The 15,939-nt window shown below is 36.2% G+C and overlaps 1 protein-coding gene across 3 annotated transcripts in view; it reads right to left on the bottom strand.

Moving 5' to 3' along the window:
- LOC127648382 (rab11 family-interacting protein 4A-like) overlaps window positions 1–15,939 on the bottom strand; it is an 80,650-nt gene that overhangs the window by 27,988 nt on the left and 36,723 nt on the right. The window contains exon 1 of one of the 3 annotated variants that reach the window (XM_052133045.1): window positions 2,715–3,057. The exons of the other annotated variants lie outside the window; for them this stretch is intronic. The gene's annotated coding sequence lies outside the window, so the exon portion shown is untranslated. Of the gene's footprint in view, window positions 1–2,714; window positions 3,058–15,939 lie in introns of those variants that run through there. 3 annotated transcript variants of the gene reach the window in all.

Raw genomic sequence — 15,939 nt, 5'->3', positions numbered from 1 at the left:
GAAAGAGAATTAATGTTTAAGTTATAAGCATCTAACATCTGGTTTATGTAGACCATTAGTCCCCTTTCACTTCACAAGGTACAAAATAGAAGGACTTTTCATTTTGGGGTGAACTATCTCTTTAAGAATAAAATTAACTTCAGAATGTATTGTGTTGCTAAAAAGCATTTTTATGTGTTGTACTTTTAAAAAGTTTATTCATTTTCATGCCTGTCCCATGTACCAGGCATACATTACATACTCTATAGGCATCTTAAACATCATAACCATCTTAACATTCTGGATAGACATGTTTAAGCACCTCCAATTTAAATACAGTTGAAGTCAGAAGTGTACATACACCTTAGCCAAATACATTTAAACTCAGTTTTTCACAATTCCTGGCATTTAATCATAGAAAACATTCCGTCTTAGGTCAGTTAGGATCACTACTTTATTTTAATAATGTGAAATGTCAGAATAATAATGGACAGAATTATTTATTTCAGCTTTTATTTCTTTCATCACATTCTCAGTGAGTCAGAAGGTTACATACACTTTGTTAGTATTTGGTAGCATTGTCTTTAAATTGTTTAACTTAGGTCAAACATTTTGGATAGCCTTCCTCAAGCTTCTCACAATAAGTTGCTGGAATTTTAACTTCCTGGCTGATGTCTTGAGATGCTGCTTCAATATATCCTCATAATTTTCCTTCGTCATGATGCCATCTATTTTGTGAAGTGCACCAATCCCTCCTGCAGCAAAACACCCCCACAACATGATGCTGCCACCCCCATGCTTCATGCTTTTTTGTCCCCATGTGCACTTGCAAACTATAGTCTGACTTTATTTTTATGGATTTGGAGCAGTGGCTTCTTCGTTGCTGAGAAGCCATTCGGGTTATGTTAATACATGACTTGTTTTACTGTGGATATAGATACTGTCTAACTGTTTCCTCCAGCATCTTCACATGGTCCTTTGCTGTTGTTCTGGGATTGATTTGCAATTTTCGCACCAAACTACGTTCATCTCTAGGAGACAGAGTTCATCTCCTTCCTGAGCGATATGATAGCTGCTTGGTCACATGGTGTTTATACTTGCATACTATTGTTTGTACAGATGAACATGGTACCTTCAGGCATTTGGAAATTGCTCCCAAGGATAAACCAGATTTGTGGAGGTCCACAATTTTTTTTCTGAGATCTTTGCTGATTTCTTTAGATTTTCCCATGACGTCAAGCAAAGAGGCACTGAGTTTGAAGGTAGGCCTTAAAATACATCCACAGGTACACCTCCAATTCAGTACACCTCCTATCAGAAGCTAATTGGTTAACTCCCTAAAGACTTGACATCATTTTCTGGAACTTTCCAAGCTGCTTAAAGGCACAGTTAACTTAAGTGTATGTAAACTTCTGACTCTCTAGAATTGTGATATAGTCAAATAAAAGTGAAACAATCTGTCTGTAAACAATTTCTGGAAACATTACTTGTGTCATGCACAAAGTAGATGTCCTAAACAACTTTTCAAAACTACAGTTTGCTAATATTAAATCTGTGGAGTGGTTAAAATGTGTTTTAATGACTTCATCATAAGTGTATGTAAACTTCTTACTTCAACTATATACTAAGACATCATATGGTACAATTATATAGTACAGTATTCTTTAAACAGACAGTTTATGAAGCACAGTAAAATAAAGACAATGGGGTAACCAACGGTTGTTCAGAAGACAAAGCCAGACACGAACACACACACATTAACACACCCACACCACCAAACATGCATCATCACATGGATACACACAGTCCAACCACATACAAGCAGTCTAAACACACACATAGTCCTTCTCACTGTCTGATTAGCATTTCAATAGCTTGACCCCTTTCCCCTCCAACAGATTACCCCAAAATCCAGCCAGGCTCTAGTCATTCTTTGAACTTGTCATACAAGGGCAGTGTAGTCTTTTGGAAAGAGATGATCATGAATTCCAGCACACTGCTCATAGCCATAAAATCATGCACTACATCACAGTTGAGCTTAAAATACTACATTTAAATATTGAAAATTCCACTAACTAAGTAGGCCTTTGAGCTCACTTAATTTAATTGATCTTAAACTCTCTAAACCTAATAAGAGTTATTAGGACTAAAAGAGGTGGGGAGTTCAAATTCCTGAACATCTATGACAGTATTTCCCAATCTTTTTTTTGGCTTGTGTACCCCACAGCCCCATCATTACTCCTATTTCCAAATAAATTAACATTAATTGCAGTCACAGCATATTTGTTTTCTTCCCTAAATAAGAATTTAATTCAAATGTTTAAATACAAAAAGAGAGATCATGCATAGTCCATTATTTATTCTATTGACAGCATTGAATTATTAAGTGATCATTTTTGTTTTATAGGTTTAACAGAACCCAATCAAAACCTTTCTAAGTACCCATGATTGTGAATCATCTGATCCAGGAGAGCTCTTCAAGAGTCCATCACTGTAGAGAGAAGATAATGTAGCCTATGCCTAGACATTATTGCAGAGCATCTTCATTTATCCTTCATAGAAAAGAGAATGAGAGAAGAATATAAGAAAAAGAGAAATATTGAGTGATTTTGAGTCCTTGCAGGAACAATAGACTTTACTTGGCTGCAGCAAGAATTCCCCCATGCTAGTGTCCTTTCTAACCACCAACATTCTCTCTCTCTCAGCTTTGATCAAAGCGCATTGCATCCTCTTACCCCACTGCTCAGTACTGAAGATCCAACTCTGCCATCCTCTCCATCCGTGCTGGTTAAGCCCCCATCAGCTGAGGACGTCCAGAACTTATTGTCCCCGTCTCCCTCCAGGATCCTCACCCTCACCACAGTCCAACTTGTGAAATCAGAATCCTCTGCTGTCAGAATTTGTGCTCCTGTGGACGTGTGGCTTCAGGTTTATCCACAAGGCAAGAGACACCTAGCCACTGCTGCTTTAAATTGGCTTAGCCCTCCACAGAGTATCACTCATGTATACACACATACACACACTCTGACCTGCACCAACCGATCATCCATGTTCAGCTACACACAAACAGAGACGGAAAGAGACGCTACCGATCTGGCAACAGTTGTTGGGGTTTTGGCCACTCCTACCAGCAAATCACCTCCCCTACTCCTGTCATACTCCCTCCCTCTCTCTGCCTCGTTCTCTAGGCTGTTGCTAGGAAACTATTCAGCGGAGCCGTCCCACAGCCATGACACCGAGCAGAGCGTGAGTGCTCTGTTGCTGCACACAAGGTTATCTTAAGTCTAACCTCAGCTGTGTTGCTTATACTGTCTCCACACACAATTACAAATAATAAACCTTCTACCTAAAACAGCACTGTACTGTAAATAAAGTGAAAAGCTGAATAAGATACAGATAAATACATTAATTTATAGGGGATTGATCATGTAATGTAAGGAACCTTTATATTTTCTGTGAAGTGTTTATGGCCCTTTTTTGTCTTGTTGCATGACATAAAACAATTCAGATCCTATAATTATGTAGGTAGACCAACAGTTACAAAAAACACATTAACTCAAGTTACTTTGACCCAGAGTAACAAAAATAAATGAATCAAGGGTTAAACCAGGGTTACGTTGCCTTGAACCAAAGCAACAAAAAAATAATAATTATACAATCATTAACCTAGAATTAAAAGTGGCCTTCACCCACAGTTAAAAAATACAAATAAAAAATAACCCAAGGTTTAAAAGTGGTCTTTGCTTACAGTTACAAAAAATATAAACCCAGGGCTAAACGTAGCCATGACTCATGACAACAAAAAAGTGCACATTAACTCCAGGGTTAAACGTGGTATTGACCTACAGTAACAAAAACATTAACCCAGGGTTAAACGTGGCCTTGACCAGTTACAGTTACAAAAGGCATTAACCAAAGGTTAAGCATAGTCAAAATAAAGCCTATGAAAGTTTTAAGAGAACTCCAGTGACTACTAATTTATACAATTATTAACAGTTCTCATAAATTCACAGCAGCAGTGAGCTCTTGCTTGATGCAAATTCAGGTGACATGAAAATCTAATCAATGGGGAAAATTTCAACATGTACATTCACACCCCCAGCTATGAGTGAGAAATCTTACACATGCATGCTGACTCTGTATATGAATGCATATGTGTGAATACACTGTGAAAAATGTCTGTAATTTTAACAGTAAAAGACTGTAAAAATGCTACAGAGAAAACCTGAATTGATTAATGAGTATTAACTGTAAAATATACAGTAAATATGTAAATATATTTTAAAAGACAATAAAGTAGTTTTTACAATAAAATGTTGCAAAAATAAAAATTTTAGATGTAAAAAGTATGATTTATTTATAATTAATGGTAAAAATTTGCATTATGTTTAACAAAAGAGTGCATGTACTTTTTACAGTAAATGATTGTTAAAATTACTGTAAAAAACAATAAATCAGGTGTTCACAAAATTCCCTGCATATTTCATTATATTTATGGGAATAGTTATGTTTCTTCTTATTTGTATGTACAGTGGAATGTTCTGTGTTATGTTTAATGTAGTTTAGTTAATGTTTATAATTTTAATATGTTACCCTGATGTTATTTAGTGTTTGTGTGAGTGACACTGAGCACTGTCTCTACATGTTTATTGGTCATTGCTCCTGAAAGAGTAACATTGGTGAACTTCATGTCATCATGTGCCCTTCTGTAATTTTATCAGTGATTAACAAATACCTTATAAAGTAAAATGTAGATATTTTCAGTTTCAGAAGGTTAATGACTTTTTTTTTTTTTTTACAGTGACAGCATGGTCTGGTAAAACTGTAAAATGTACAAGTTTTACTATTTTTTAAAACGCCATGTGTGGTTGTAATTAAAGGTAGATAAACTGAGCTATGGGTGTTACCGATTACAATTATGGTGATGGTGAAAGATGCTGGAGTTGATGGAAGCACTGAACAGAAAACTGAGGTTTGAGATGCATGTTTGTGCAGGCATTATGCATTGGTGATAAAGAAATAAAGAAAGAAAAACAATCCTCCTCTGTTCTACCTTTATATTCTGTATTAGTGATGCCCCACTTTCCCATGATTCCCTTGAGCTTAATGCACAGTAGCATCACCAGCAGTCAGTTCCAGTCCAACAACTAAAACTGGACCTTCTTACCCCTCACACCTTCAGCTCTCTCTGTAAGAGCTACAAATCATCTCAGACTCATCTCAGCACCAAAATACATTACAATGTATCTCTGTCTCTATGATGCTACAGGGATACTGATACAGCCTGAGCTTTAACTATGAGAGGATAGAGAAATAGTGAGGGTGGAAAAAGACAGAGGATGTTTTTTGGAACATGAGGGTGTTGGCTGCAGATGAGTAGATTTTCAAACAGCCATTTCACTGCAGTTTAAATCAGCACTCAGGTCCTGAAGCTGTTTATATACCTATACAACCATATGACATTCAATAGCAGCAATGTTTTACAGTTTTAGCTGGATTGTAGATAATCAAAATACTATGAGAAAAGATGCAGTTGTTATTTCAGCAGGTGTGGATGATCTCCACCTACTTCCTGTAGTCAGGTCTCAATGGACTCACAGTCATAGAAAATAAACAAGTATACAATTTTACCACAGTACCCGCTTGAACATGAAATGTGTTGTTATGTGTTGTGCATTATTAAATTTCAGACTGATCACACAATGAATCAATAGATTTGCTGCTGAAATTGGTCTGTGCTTAGCAAAGGTTGAATCACTGCCCCTCCATTGGCCGAAGTTAGAAGTGTTGTTGAATGAATGGGCACATATCAGGTTCAGTTGAAATGTTCACATAGTGGCACTAAAAGCGAGTTGTATTTTCAGTTGTAAATGATGCAATACAGTCAGGCATGCATTTATTAATAAGTCTACTCGCTTAACCAATCCCCAACCCTAAACTTAAGCATCAGTAGAGTAAAAATTACATTTTAGGTCAAAAATGTAACCTCTGAATTGTGGTAACCATTGTTTATGTTATCACGATTACTTCCTGGTTCCCACGGGACATAAACCTGCGTCTCTGAGGCTGCTTGCATGCTAGAGCTAGAGGGAAAGATGAACATATTCAAATTGATGCAAAAATGCCTGATGGGGGATGCATTTTTGGAATCAATATGTCGATTTCCCATGTGATCATGTTGCACATTTTCTACTGTAAATGTGAGTCATGCTTCACTGTGAAAAAGTCATCACCATGATGCTAGTGTTGAGCATTGCTGTCCGGTAGCTAAGGTTTTGAAAGTGGTTGTTATCATCTTTCTATCTGGTTACTAGGGTGTTTTGGGTGGTTGTTAGGACATTGAAAAGTGACTGATAGATGGTTCTGGTTGGCTGCTAGGTGGTTGCTCGCTTGGCCAAGTCAAAAGATCCCACCCACTGTTTCTATAATATTCTGGTCCCTAGATGGCTCTGGTTCTTTGTTCATTATAAGTCTGTGGAGTTTTTTTGCCCATTGTATCATCTGCAGACAAAATCGTTGGTCGAAACACTTAGAAAAGTAATATCACCAACAAGCCACAAACTTTTAGGCATACATATCTGTTGTGCAAACCATGTGGGGCAAGTTGTCATACAAAGGGGCTTTTCAGATTCCAAACCCAAGTAAAATTAGCAATAGTAATGATGATGCTTTCCTTGAAAAGAGGAAATAAATGATATGCAGTATCAGTCAGGATTACTGTCTAGTACCCCAGTATTGATGTATGACACAAAACATTTAGGTTATTTACTAAAACTGCTTTGCTGCATTAAATTGTGTGAGTTGTACGTAACTGCAGGCTTTAATTTACTGTAGATAGTGAAGCCTCCCACTCTGCGTGCATATGAGCAGGGCTTTTATCTCTTCTAACCCTCTCTTTTCTCTTTCCCACTCTTGTTGTGATTGACAGCACATAGATAAGGAGACTGCTGAAATGTTCTTAATGTGGTTCGTAGGAGAAAGAGGGGGAGAAAAGAGAATAAATGAGAGCAGCAGGAGGGGGGTTGAGGTCACAAACAGTCCACTCTTTAGCAAAAGCAGAAGGCCAAAAGGCTCTTTAAAAAAATATGTTTTGTATTTTTTCAAGTCAACCAGTTTGCGATAGTTTGACATAATTGGTGTTAAAACAATTTTAATTTTTAATTAGATTATTAAATGAAATCATACTCTACCTTAACCACAATGCATTTAAAAATGAGATATGAGACAAATACATACGCTGACTGGACAACAGCATATTAACACTCAGTTTTAAAAAAATCCAAAAAATGCCAATAAATATATAGCTTAAGATGCTTAGCAAAAGCTTCAAATATTCAAGTAGCTACCAGCACAAAGCGGGTTGGAAAAAGAAAATGCAAGAAAGTGGGAGAGCAAGAGGCAGAAAGAATAGCCGGAGAGAACACAGTGAACGGGCTTGGCAGTTTGAGCACAGTGTGCATACAAATGATTGTATTCCTCCACTGTCAAACCAAAGCAATCAGATCAGCTAAAGAAACAACATAACAATAAAATAAACAGTTACTGCAAAAAGCCCGATATACATCAATACCAACAATGTCTACACAGCTGATGTATGAGAAGATCTCTGTGGTTGGCTATCTAACAATAGAGGACTAGTATAACTGACTTTCAGAAGGAAGTGCCTAGTAGCATGATGATGGATGTAACATTGAGGTGAGAAGTTTGCAGAAATATCTGTTGAATCTGTTTCTAGAAGACAATGTGGACTGAGGTCAAGTGCAAGTTTTGCAACTTTCCAGTGTCCCTATTAATCAATATGCAATGAATCAGTGCTATACAAATGGCTCTAACAAAATTCACCACCAGTCAAAAGATTGGACAATAAACTTGACATAAATTTTGTAGACAACCATTAGTGATGGGCATTCCGGCTCTTTTCAGTGAGCTGGCTTGTTCGGCTCAGTTCACCAAAAAGAGCCGGCTCTTTTGGCTCCCAAACGGCTCTTAAAAAAAGATATGTTTACTGTTTTTTACTGTACTGTTTGCAATAGTTTGACTATAATTGGTGTTACAACAATTCTAATTAAATTAATAAATGAAATCATACTCTACCTTAACCACAATTTATTTAAAAATGCATTGGTTTGTTATGAAAAAGAATGCTATTAAACACTTGCACTGAAAGTATAACTTTAAATGGATAACATATAATGTGCAGCCAGTGGACTTTCTGGTGCCCCCCTAGGAAGTTGGTGCCCTACACAGACTGCGTAGTGTGCGTGTAGGGAGCGGCGGTACTGATAATAGAATATTGCACCATATCAAAGAAAAATAAATAACAATTTGCAAAACTGCAGCATCCCACAAATTGAAATAAATGTAAAAAATGTAAATGTGCATTTGAAGTTTAACATTTTAATGTATATGAACAAAGTGCATATAAATGTAACACTTCAAAATGAATACAATCTGAACAACATAATAAGTTGGCTCCGCCCTCCCTTTGTCTTATTGACAGGAACAACATGTGAGGCTGTTAGTCTGAGCAGACAGTCACAACGAACGTGTGTGCGCTTGAGCATTTAGGCCTATATTATTTTAATTATTTTTTCGTTCTTTGAATTAGTTCATTCTATTCATTTAAATCTTTTGATTATTCATATCTTAATTGTTTTTATATTTTTATTAATAGATCCGGCTCTTCTGATCTACGAGCCGGCTCCCAACGTTCACCTACACCTTAGAGTACTATAACTGATAGTGAAGGGAAAACAGCCAAGTGACCAGCATACATGGGGACTCCTTCAATACTGTTTACAAAGCATCCTAAGTGGATACCTCATGAAGTTGGTTGAGAGAAAAGGCCAAAAGATAAAACTTTACTTTTCTACTTTGAAGGAGCTAAAATATAGTTTAGATTTTTTTTACTTCCACTGGTATTGTAATTTAACACATTTGATGATTTGTGATGACTACAGAACATTAAAATGTGGTGTTTGGTGTTTCCAAACTTTTGACTAGTTGTGTACTTTACGAATTAGCCTGGGTCAATGCATAATGCTAAAACTTTGTCTAATGGTAGTTTGAGGTTGGCTTCTTGGTGAGAAATCTTGCCATTATGTGTGATGGCACTTTATATTGATTCAGTTGCAGTGGTGTGTGATGGACTTTTGAAATGAGGTGCACTGTAAGTCCAATGTAAATTCCTATTTCAATTCCATTTGACATTTACATATAAAAATGAGGCCTACATAAAAATATATTATATAAAAAGTCAGATACTTGCACATAAATTCACCAACATGTATTTAAAAATACTAAAAATGGCTGTACTCCTATATGTAACATACTGTATATTTTCCTTAAATCATAGTTTATTATCATCTAATTTGAATATGTACAGATTTGCCCAAACAAAATGAACTATAGTTTTAACTTTTTAATATACAGAATGTTAACTGTACAGAAAGGCATATGTAATACCTTTTACCTTTCAGGCCAAGGACCCCTTGGTTGGTAGAGAGATGGAGCCGGGACCCCCGTTACAAATTTTATAAAATTGTGTGTTGTGTTTTATGCCTAAAAAACGTGGATTGAAGTCTACCAAATTATTGTATGTATACTTCATGATGCTTACATTGCAAAAAAAGTAATAATGAAATGCTGCCCTGCTGAAAGAACAGCTAAAACCAGCATAAGCTTTTGGCTAGATTTAGCTGGTTGCCCAGCCTGATCTTAGCTGGTCAGGGTGGTCTTGGCTGGTCAGGATGTCCTTAGCTGGTCAGGGTGGTCTTGGCTGGTCAGGGTGGTCATAGCAATTCTCCCAGCCTGACCAGCTAAAATGTGTTCAAACCCCCTCTGAAACCAGCTATTTGACCAGCCAAGCTAGGCTGGGCAACCAGCTAAATCCAGCCAACCAGCTTAAGCTGGTTTTAGCAGGCCTTTTCAGCAAGGATGTACAGCAGGGGTCTGCAATATTTTTGACATGAATCTTTCAATCATTAGACTCTTTCCAAAGGGCTCCTTTTCACAGAGGAGGGGCAGATAACAATAAAATATAATCTGCCATCATCACTCCGTTAGTCTTACAGGTAACAGGCACGGGGCTGTGAAATTCAGTCTCACATAGAGCTGTGTTGCTGTGATCTTGATGAAAGGAGCTCTGCAGAGCATGACAGTCAGAGCCTGGGGCTCCAACTCACACTGAAACATCTTCATCTCTCACTGTTATGAACATCTCTTTGTGCTTGAAATACCAATAACATTTCAGTCAGTCAGTCAGTCAGTCAGTCAGTTTGTCTGTCTGTCTGGCTATATATCCATGCCTCCATATAATCCTATCCAACACTTAAAGTAGTCCACATATGAATTAAAGTAACTAAACTTCAAGCTGTATCAAACATTCAGGCAAGGCTTTGTCAAACTTTCTTTTATAATTATCATTAATTCACTACTTAATTCAGTATTCTAGAGGCACAAGGTTGGAATTGGAGAAACAGTTGTGAAGGACTGTGAAAAGTAATGGTATACATGACTAAAAAATAAATAATAATAATAATAATAACTATAAAATGCCTAGAATAACCTAGAGTCCAGCACAGGACCTTCAGTAATGTACCTGTATTTGACTGTACATTATTGGTGTCGAACCGAGGTACACGAAAGAGCAGAGTGTATCCAGTAAATGCTGTGTGTCTGGAGCAGTTTTCTGCTCTGTCCATCAGCAGACATTGAACCCTGCAGTAAAAATCTCTCTTTCTCTGCCTCTGCTTCAATGACAGTGAAGGATGTTCAGTCCAGACTTTCTCAATAACCAGCAGTAAAGTCTCTCTAACATTCAGCTCAGTCCAGCAGTATCTCTATCCTTCGCAGTAATTTACAGTAAAAATATGACAACATATATTATAGACACTGATATTACAGACACTGATACTAAAGGCAAAGGATGAGAGCCTTAATTAAATAAGCTAAAAAGTTAAAATAGACAATTCTTAATTTCAACAACAATGGGGAGTTTAAAAAGGGCAATGACCAGACCTCGACATGCAGTATCATTCTTGCTCACTCTCTGTCTTCTGTCTGTCTTTCAGTGCTGAGTGCTGTGATTATCCATCAGTGTAATAATCAATGTGACAGGCTCATTAGAGCTCTGACTCAACTCGCATTCAGCAGCAGTCACTCAGAAGAACATCTCTAAGCTCAAATTCAAATTACGATTGACCTGTACCCAACACAATCCATACACATACACGCACGTCCACACAAACACAGATGTCTCCCCAGAAAAATCACAGCTCTAAATCAAACTAATGTAAAGTTGCTTTGCAGTATGAGATGTAGACAAGATGGGCCGAAAGCATACACATTGACGAGAACAGTGTTAAAAGTGCAGTCGGCAAAAGGTGCCTTGCAGCTTTTTAACCGTCTTGTTTCTAAAAGGATTTTCAAATGAATTTTTCAGGAATTTCAAGAAGTGCTTTATAAAAGAGTTCAAAGTCATGAACCAAACCAGCCAGTTCCAAGGTGAATCACAAATGTAAAAACTTAGATTTGAAGCAAACATGTATTTGAAAATCAGATAAAAAGGTTCAAGACTGTGTACTCAACATCTGTCCTGAGGGAATGAACTACACTCCCATGAACCATTACAAATGACATTGAATTAAAAACGATGGAAAAATATAATATTGTTGATTTAAAGTTAATAGTCTTTATATTTTAAGTTTTGCTAAATATTCTGATATATATATAAAAAAAAAATAATATATATATATATATATATATATATATATATATATATATATATATATATGGGTAATTCCTAGCCAATCGCACGTAAGCCATTGCTTTATAAGTCTGCTAACAATCTATCACATTGCTGTTTCAGTGTGCTAACACAGCAACCTCCACCACCCCACCACCACAAGTTGACCCCTGTCCCACACGGGGGAAGGCTCCTTGCCCCTGCCTCCTATCTCCAGCAGGACATGACGGTTGCGGGTACAACTCCCTCGGACCGCCGGACAGGGCCTATGCCAAAGAGAGAGACATTACCTCCTGTTTTACATTTATCAAATAAATGGCATCTTTAACTTCACTCAAGCCTGTGTGTCTTCCCGATAGAAATATTAGGGCTGCCAATCGATTCAAATTTTTAATCTAATTAATTACATGGTGTCCCGATTAATTAATCGTGATTAATCGCATATACAAATATTTGCTGAGAAAGCCCCTCATATAAAAATAACTCAATATACAAGAATGTAATGCATTTTAATTATCTGAATATTTTATATATATATATATATATATATATATATATATATATATATATATATATATATATATATATATATAAAATATATAAAATATTCAGATAATTAAAATGCATTACATTCTTGTAGCAGAGGAGTTAATCATTGATAAGACAATACAAAAAGCGGCTTTACAATACAATGTATTGTTTACTACCATATTATTGATCATAATCCAATCATTGGCATACAGTTCACAGCAATCCATTTCACAAGTGAATTTGTCAATCAGTTGGAGATTTATTATGAGGGCTTGTTTAAGGACCCAGTCAATTTACACCTACGACAGACATGCTTGTGTAGCGTCTCGGGTGAGTTGCGTCATAAACATAAAATGTTTAGGTCACTGTGTAAAGTTAAATATAGTTTAATTTAGAACACATATTGAGATCCCTTAGTTCGGATTTGTGCTCCATCAAGTGATTTGAACGCAAGAACGTAACGCATGTTTGTGTTGTTCTACCTACTGAAGTGTTTTCTTCACTGTATAAACCGTGTTGCTCATACAGCTTAAATTTCACTTACTGCCCTCTGGAGTAAACAGGTGGTACTACAAGCTTGCATTTCTCTGTAAACTTCCTTATTATGGTCCGGGGGCATGCGATTAATTGCATTAATTATTTTAACGCGGTTTTTTTGTAAAATTAATCACACTGAAATAACACGTTAAATCGACAGCCATGATATATATATATATATATATATATATATATATATATATATATATATATATATATATATATATATAAATAAATGCAGTTTGAGAGTGTGGGGAGATTGATTGTTTACTTCACCCTTATTGCTTCATGGAGTGGGAGGTCGCTGAAGAGCTTTTGGTGTATTTTTTATGCAACGATTCTCTGATTGTTGGATCAGTTCTCTGCAAGATCACATTTATATAGTTCTTCATTCCAATATGAAACAAGATTTAAAAAAAAGTTAGTTGAAATAAAGTAGTGTGGATAAAGTAGAGGAAAACTGCTGATACATCATAATGCATGTGGCATATGAGAATACCATCTATATTATATTATATACATTATTTATAAAAACTAAATGTACATGCTTGTCCAATCCAGGGAAATAATCATGCCATAAGAATAAATCCGATGGTGTCCGTTTAATCATTATAGAAAATTAACATTTCAACTCTCTGGTGTTGCAGAAAGGGAGATGGAGGGAAAGAAAGAGAGAACGCAAAAGAAAGAGAGAGAGAAAGGAGGAGAGAGAGGAAGCTGCAGAGCATATCCAGAAGATCAATGCAAGGATTGTGTCCTCTCTGTTCATTTGAAGTGCTAATCAATGTCTTTGCAGCACAGCAGAGCAAATAGCAGTGCGGTAGCAGCATAATGTAGAGTTCATTTGCACCTCCTCACACGGCAGCCATCTCACAGATTTTTATTATAGCTCTAGAGTTAGTTTTTTTTAAATCGTGGTGCACAGTGGGAAGTACCCAGCAGATTTTCCTGATACCTGCACCACACTTTTTCCATTTGAACTGAAAGACATATAGTACACATTTCCTATAACTGTTGAATTGTACTCTAGTGTGATCAGCCTGTGTACCCTCATGAAGAATACACCTGTGTTGAGTGAAATGTGCCACTAACATCCTTTCAGCACTGATAAATGGTTACATAGGGATACCATACAGCCACTTTTTCCTGGACAGGTCCTTTTTTCAGAATGAAAAAAGCATCTGGCCGGGATTTCAAAATTGGCAACCTCTGTATGTGACCTGTAAAGCTTCCACTTGCGTGTCAATGGTAAAAAAAATAAAATAAATAAAAGAACTACTGAAAATACTACTCATACTGAATGTGACAAGCACAATACTTCAGCTAAAGGTGCATTTGTCATTACATTTTGATCTTCAGGGCACAGGAGGAGACTTAAAAGTATGAAGTTTAGTATAAAAATTATTTTTTTAATTTCTGTTTTTATATATATATATATATATATTATAGCCATTATTAAACATATCAATGTTACTATTCATTAAATGTATTAAATTATGCATTGATGACTTTACCACAAAGAAGTCTCGGGGTGTGCAGTTTTAACACCACAGATCCTTGATTTTTTGCACAAAAAGTGACTGCAACAAATCTACCCAAACGTTGATGGTACTTACCTCACAATGTTGCGCTTTAGTCTGCCAGAATGTACCTATAGCTTATTGTACTTTTTTTGCCTGTTTGTATTTTTGTTTAATTCTTGGAGCACCAATCTAAAATCTCGCCTAGGGCGCCAGTAGAGTCTGGGATGGCCCTGACCAGGATTTTGGGGTTTTGCCGCATCCAAATATTCCACATAGCAAATTATCAAATCTAAATCAGCTTAATACTCAAAAAATCATCCTCATTGAGCAACTTAAGGTTGTTAATATGAAATACTTATATAAAGTTGACATGTGGTGTGGCATACTAAACCATATAACAAATATTTTGCTAATTCTTTTTTATAATTATGTATTATTATATATGCTTATATAAATGTTTACTATAATTGTTTTCTTAATTCCCCACAGCAAGATTATTATAGTTTTGCATTATCAAATTAGTTTTTATTTTGTTTTCCAATTTGCTATAAATTTCAGTTTAGTTTTAGTTAGTTTCATTCATGATTTTTTTAGTTTTACTTAACTTATACTTAGCTTTACTTAACGTAGTTACTTAGAGCCCAAACATACTTCAAGCAAGTACGCAAATGGAGACACGAACACCTCGCCAATGCATGGCCAACGCAAGGTCCCGTTGTACATACATTACGTGCACTCTTACGTTGCTCGGCGGTTACAAATCTTGGACCACAAGGGGGCAAAACAAAACCGGATGTCTTGGAGTCAACATGTTGACAGTAGGGATGTCACAATTACCCGAATTCACAATTAACCATAATTAAAATGGTCACGGTTATTAAACCACAAGAATTTGGAATCTACGGTTAAAAAATGGAAAAAACAACCATGTTGTCTATTTTAAGAGAATTTACTGAAATTAGTCTTTCAGTGTGGGTCTAACTACTTGTGCTGCGCGTGTGTCCTGCCCTCTGCCTGGCTGGTCTGTGAGGCTGTTACTATGGTAACGGAGTTGAAGAGGGGTATCCAGTATGCAAAACGTGCAGACGAAAAGTGCCAGCAAAAGTGGTGAAAAGATCTAATATGTTCCAGCACCTGCAGGATCACCATCCAGAGATTCATGCCCAGATGTAATCATTTTACAAACACAGCAAATATTATATGTAATGTACTAATTACCTTTTGGTAAAGTCAAACACTGAATTGAAACTGTAAATCCAAAGAGTTGTTTATTTTCAGTTTAAAAGAGGAGGGGTTCAGCTTTATATTGTGAATGCGATGTTTCCAAATAGTTTTTTCTACTTGAATAAGATTTCAGTGAGCGTAAAAGTGCTGTGAATATCCGGCTGATCGTTAGATTACTGAATAAAGAAAGAAGGTTCTCCTAGCCTGACACCGTTTTATTTTAAACATATGGTTTAAGTTACAGTTGTTTTTGGTTATTTATTTTGTATTTATATTTTATTTTATTTATTGAAAGGGTATACATACTTTTTTGTTGAAAAGGTACAGTACATTTTGGTGTCAGAGGGCAGAAAGAGAAAATTGCACCTACTTAAATACAATTACTTTAATTACTTGTTT

Source organism: Xyrauchen texanus, chromosome 8 (genome assembly GCF_025860055.1).
Source record: "Xyrauchen texanus isolate HMW12.3.18 chromosome 8, RBS_HiC_50CHRs, whole genome shotgun sequence".
Lineage (NCBI taxonomy): Eukaryota > Metazoa > Chordata > Actinopteri > Cypriniformes > Catostomidae > Xyrauchen > Xyrauchen texanus.
This window is presented reverse-complemented; position numbering and strand designations above follow the sequence as displayed.